Genomic DNA, 6,073 nt, shown 5'->3' with positions numbered 1-6,073 from the left:
CCAACCACTCACCCAGAGTCACTAAACCACAACCCTCTGCACCATATCCATGTGGCTTTAAGGGATGGGAACTCCACCACCTCCCTGGGCAGCCTGAGAATCTTTGTTCCTAATGTCCAACCTGAACCTGCCCTGGCACAACTTGGGTTGGACCTGTTCATCTTAAAGGTCTCCTCCAGCCCAAACTATTCTGTGACTCAAGGCTGCTCAGAGCCCCATCCAACCTGTCCTGGAGGTGAGGAGAAAGTTCTTCCCAGGAAGATTAATTGGGCCAGGGGAATGTGCTGCCTAGGGAGGTGGTGGAGTCCCCATCCCTGGAGGTGTTCAAACAGGGCTTGGATGTGGCCCTTGGAGCCATGGTTTAGTTGTCAGGAGGTGCTGGCTGACAGGTTGGACTTGCTGAGCTCTGAGGTCTTTTCCAACCTTATTGATGCTATGATTTCCATTGCCACCTCTCTGGGCAACCTGGGCCAGGGTCTCATCACCCTCAGCAGCAAACATTTCTTCCTTCTGCCTGGCCAGCTGATGAGGAGGGAGCTGAAGAGGTGGTTGCAGCCACATACCTGGACCCCAGGTTCCTTTTGCCTCCCACTTTGTCCATCCCCAGTGATCCAGCAGGGTTCCTGCCCTCTCAATCAGGCTGAGTGTGCTGGAATCAGAGTAGGAGATGGGCATGAAGACCCTGGCCCAGTCACCAGTGTCCTGCACCTGTCCCCAAGGCCTCCTTTAGCCAGCAGGGGATGATCTGAACCAGCAGAAATCCCTGGAAGTTCAGGGCTGCCTGTGCCAGCCTCCCCAGGAGGAGGGCTGGGCATCCTGAGTTGTTGAACCAGAGGCCAGCCTGCTGGGAGCCCTGAGCTGTACTCCCTCCCTGGTTCATATTTGGTCCCTGATCCGTATTTTCCTCTCCATGCCTGAGCAAGAGCAAAGCCTCCCAAGCCCCCCCCCAAAAAAACGTTCTGGATGCTGGCAGAAGGCTGCTTGTGCCAGGAGAGGGCAGCTGTGGTGCTGCTTGGAACAGGCTGAAGCTCCTTGTGTCACCTCTCTGAAGCCACCAGCTGGGGTCAGCTGCTCATCACCTTGGGAATGGTCTCAGGGTGTGCTCAGGCAGGTGGGGCAGCACCACACTGCTTGGTCCACTGCTTTGAGTGCTTCCCACCGCTGGTCATCAGCTGCTTCCACTGCCCCAGTCCTTGGCTGGCTGCTGGAAGAGGAGAGAGATTTTAGGGGCCGTTTCAAGAACTGCTCCAGCTGCTTCCCTCACCAGCCCTGGAGTCTGAGTTTGAGCAGGAGGAGCTGGGGCAGCAACTTGGAGGGCAAGAAAACAGAGAGCAAGGAACATTTCCCAGCTCTGCCCAGGACCCCACTCACCTCCTGGGCAGCCACTTTCTGACACCAGCCTGTCCCCAGGGCTCCACAAGCTGCTGAGCTGAGAAGGTAAACCACAGAGGATTGGTTTGGCTGGCAAAGACCTTGAAGCTCATCCACTCCAACCCATCTCTAACTCTACCAAGGCTGGGGCTGAACCATGGCCCTCAGCACCACAGCTCTGAAACCCCTCCAGGGGTGGGGATTCAACCACCTCCCTGGGCAGCCTGCTCCAGTCTTTGAGAAGCCTTTCAGGGAAGGAGGTTTTTCTCATGTCATAGAATCAATAAGGTTGGAAGAGACCTCAAAGATCATCAAGTCCAACCTGTCACCCAACACCTCCAACCTAACCTGGAGAAGAGGAGGCTCAGGGGAGACCTCCTTGCTCTCTCCAGCTCCCTGAAGGGAGGTTGGAGCCAGGTGGGGGTTGGGCTCTTCTCCCAGGCAGGCATCCAGCCCCAGAACAAGAGGGCACAGTCTCAAGCTGCACCAGGGGAGGTTCAGACTGGAGGTGAGGAGAAAGTTCTTCCCAGAGAGAGTTGTTAGCTGTTGGAATGTGCTGCCCAGGGAGGTGGTGGAGCCCCCATCCCTGGAGGTGTTCAAGAGGGGATTGGATGCAGCCCTTGGAGCCATGGTTTAGTTGTCAGGAGGTGTTGGCTGACAGCTTGGACTTGATCTTTGAGGTCTCTTCCAACCTTATTGATCCTATGATTCTAAACCATCCCTGGTGCAACTTGAGGCCATCTCCTCTCAGCAGGTCTGACCTTTCTGGTCCTTGGCTGTGGCGAGCTGCACAGCCTCTGCCTTCCCCATCCCCATGGGAACATGCAAAGGGATCTTGGCCCAGGGAAGGACCATCCCTGGGCAACCTGTTCCAGTGTCTCCCCACCCTCACTGTAAAGGATTTCTCCCTAATCTCCAGTCTAAATCTCCTCTCTTCCAGCCATTCCCCTTCTTGCCTCTTCCCCCCCCCCAGCTCCTGGCTGCTCCGGGTGGTTCCCATTAGCAGCCCTGCGCAGCCCCAAGGTGCTGGGGGAAGGCTGCTTGGGCTCCATCCAAGACTTGCTCCAACGCTGCTAACCACCACGTAGCTAACACAGGACATGGGAGGGTTTGATCTGCCAATTAGGCTCAGGCAGGCTGCTAACAGGAAGCAGATGGGGCAGTGTGTTATCCGAGGGGAAAAGCTGCCACTTCCCAGAGAGAGAGAGCCTGGCTCAGCCTCCTGCCCGGCTGCTGGCTCCCAGGATGGGCAGCTGAGCACCTCGGCATGCCAGGGGGACTGTTCCAGCCAGGCCAGCTCTGCCTGAGCTTGGGAACGGGGTTGAACCCCAACCAGAGATGATCCAAGCCTGTTGCCTCTCTCTGTGTGGGCCCATGAGATTGTGCAGACCCTCAGAGCTCATCCAGTCCAACCATCGACCCTGCACCACCGTGGTCCCAGGAGCCATGGCCACGGGTTGCCTGAGCACCCCCAGGGATGGGGACTCCACCACCTGCCTGGGCAGCCTGTGCCAGTGCCTCAGGAAAGGAATTGTTCCTTGTGTCCAACCTAAAGCTCCCCTGGTGCAATTTCAGGCCATTTCCTCTCATTCTATCACCTGCTCCTAGGGAGAAGAGTCCAACCACAACCTGGCTCCAACCTCCTTTCAGGGAGCTGTAGAGAGCTGTCTCCCCTCAGCCTCCTTTTCTCCCAGCTCAACCACCACAGTTCCCTCAGCTGCTCCTCCCCAGCCCTGTTCTCCAGACCCTTCCCCAGCTTTCTTGCCCTTCTCTGGCCCTTCTCCAGCCTCTCAATGTCCTCCTTGGACTGAGGGGCCCAAAACTGAACCCAGGACTCAAGGTGTGGCCTCACCACTGCCCAGTACAGGGAGCAATCCCTGCCCTGCTCCTGCTGGCCACACTTCTGCTGATCGATGCCAGGCTGCTGGTGGCCTTCTTGGCCACCTGGGCACCCATCTGCCATCAGCCAGCACCCCCAGCTCCCTTTCTGCCAGGCAACTTTCCATCCCCTCTGCCTTCCCCAGCTCCTTTCCCCATCCCTCCCTTCTTGCAGATTTGTTTGCCCCATCCCAGCAGCGGGCAGGGAGCTCCAGGACCATGGGGGAAGGCAGGAGAGCGCCTGGGGCAGGGGTGTGCTGTGCCAGCCCCTGTCTCTTCCCAAACACCTCCCCAAAGTGCTTATCAGCTTCAAAAAGCCAACTGTTTAAATAGCATTAGGGGCATGATTTCAAGTCACAAAAGCCATGAAATTCAGAGTTAAGGCTAAAAAAAATCCACTTGACACTCTGGCCTGAAGTCATAAAAGGCATGAGCCAGAGGCAGCAGCTCCAAGGAGCAACACAGCCCCTGGGCTGGGGCTCTCCAGAGCTCCTGGAGAAGGTGGTGAGGCAGAGCCCTTAATGAGATTTGAATGAGGGGAGGTTTGGGAATGTTATTTGGAGGAGCTTTGGGGGGTGGGGGGAAGGGATGCTTATCCTAAACTGGGTGGCTGGAGGTGGCTTGGCTGCATGGGACAGCGTTGTGGTCCCACCTGGATGAGCTGTGGGGTTTCAGCAGCCATCTCTGAAGCTGGGGTGGGACTGGGAGGTCTGGGGGGAGCTGAACTGGGCTCCTGTGTGTCCTCCCAGTATGCAGCACCAGGCTGCTTCTGGAGGGAGCTGAGGGGGAGACCTTCTGGCTCTCTACAGCTACCTGAAAGGAGGTTGGAGGCAGTGGGAGTGGGGGGGAGCTGGTCTCTGCTCCCTAGTAACAAATGGTAGAACAAAAGGAAATGGCCTCAGGTTGCACCAGGGAAGGTTTAGGTTGGACATTGGGAACAGTTTCTTTGCTGCAGGAGTGGGCAGGCACTGGCACAGGCTGCCCAGGGAGGTGGGGGAGTCCCCATCCCCGGAGGTGTTCGAGACACCTGTGGCCATGGTGCTCTTAAGTTGAAGGCTGGAAACAATGACCTTGGGGAGGTCTTTTCCAACCAAAGCAATTCCATGGGTTCCCTGGGGGGGGGCAAATCTCTGCTCTTACCTCACACAGTCTGACACAACCCCCCCAAAAAAAGCAGCATTCACCTGAGGACAGATCCTGTGTCCCAAGCCTTGACTCCAGAGGAGCACAGCCCTGGATCACTGCAGCCCTTTGCTCTCCTCCTCCTCCCCAGCCCTGAGTTTTGGGTTCCTCTCACTGCAGCCCTTTGCTCTCCTCCTCCTCCCCAGCCCAGAGTTTTGGGTTCCTCTCACTGCAGCCCTTTGCTCTCCTCCTCCTCCCCAGCCCTGAGTTTTGGGTTCCTTTCCCTGCAGACCTTTGCTCTCCTCCTCCCCAGCCCAGAGTGTTGGAGTCCTTTCACTGCAGCCCTCTCTATGGCCACAACACCTGAGGGTGAGGCTGAAGATGAAGATTCCTGCCCTGCCCAGAGCCTCTTTACAAGCTGCAGCTGGCTGGGTGGAGGCTGTTGCCCCTCCTCTGTCCCTCTTTTCAGCTACCTGCTTTGGGGGAGCACTTTTAGGGCTCAATCCTTCCCCAGCCTTCCTGATTTCCTCTGTGCACAGTGTCCTAGGGCCATGTTTCCTGCCTGAGCAGTGCTTCAGGTCCTAAACACAGCCCCAGAAGCTGCTTTCACCTTTTGCTGGTGCCAAGAGGGTGGCAGGTGAATGCTTCTGACCAGCAGGGAGATGTTCACCTTGTCTCCAGGGGACAAGCCAGAGGAAGCTCCTGACATGGATGCTATGGGGGGTGAAGGGCTGTGTAGGACACAGGGAAGGGCTGAGGGTGGTTGTGGGATGCAGGGAATCTCTGACCTTTAAGTTTTACCACCCCCTGAAACTCTCCTCGTTGGAAAACCCCCTTGAGGCTGCAAACTCTTTGGCCCCCATGGCTGCAGCGAGGGGGCTGCTGTGTGCAGCCTTCCCCCAACATGTCCCTTCCATGCCCTTCCCTTCCCCATGCAGGACTTCATGATCCTGGGGCACCAACAAGCTGGTGTCACCCACTCCACCTCCAGGGATTGACTTGGGGGCCCTCAGTGTGGCATCTGCAGCCTCTTGAGGGCCAACCAAGGGGATCCCAGCCTGGTGCCTACCTGAAATCCTCTGCTCTTCTATTTTATCATCCCTTGAAGAAGAGGATAAGGAGAAGGGTGGAGAAGAAGGAGGAGAAGACACAAGGGTGGAAAGAGAGGGGGGAAAAAAATCCATGCCACATCCCTGGAGGTGTTCAAAAAAGGTGTGGCCATGGCACTTTGGGGGGCATGGCTTAGCTGCCATGGTGGTGGTGGGTTGGTGGTTGGACTCCATGGTCTTAAAAGGTCTTTTCCAACCCAAGAGGGTTTGTGGTGGTTGGACTCCATGGTCCTGAAAGGCCTTTTCCAACCCAAAAGGGTTTGTGGTGGTTGGACTCCATGGTCTTAAAAGGCCTTTTCCAACCCAAGAGGTTTTATGGTGGGTTGGTGGTTGGACTCCATGGTCCTGAAAGGCCTTTTCCAACCCAAAAGGGTTTGTGGTGGTTGGACTCCATGGTCTTAAAAAATCTTTTCCAACCCAAGAGGGTTTGTGGTGGTTGGACTCCATGGTCCTGAAAGGCCTTTTCCAACCCAAGAGAGGTTTTGTGGTGGGTTGGTGGTTGGACTCCATGGTCTTAAAAGGTCTTATCCAACCCAAGAGGTTTTATGGTGGTGGACTCCATGGTCTTAAAAGGCCTTTCCCAACCCAAGAGG

Source organism: Dryobates pubescens, chromosome 33, assembly GCF_014839835.1.
Source record: "Dryobates pubescens isolate bDryPub1 chromosome 33, bDryPub1.pri, whole genome shotgun sequence".
Taxonomy (NCBI): domain Eukaryota; kingdom Metazoa; phylum Chordata; class Aves; order Piciformes; family Picidae; genus Dryobates; species Dryobates pubescens.
Note: the sequence above shows the minus strand (reverse complement) of the source record.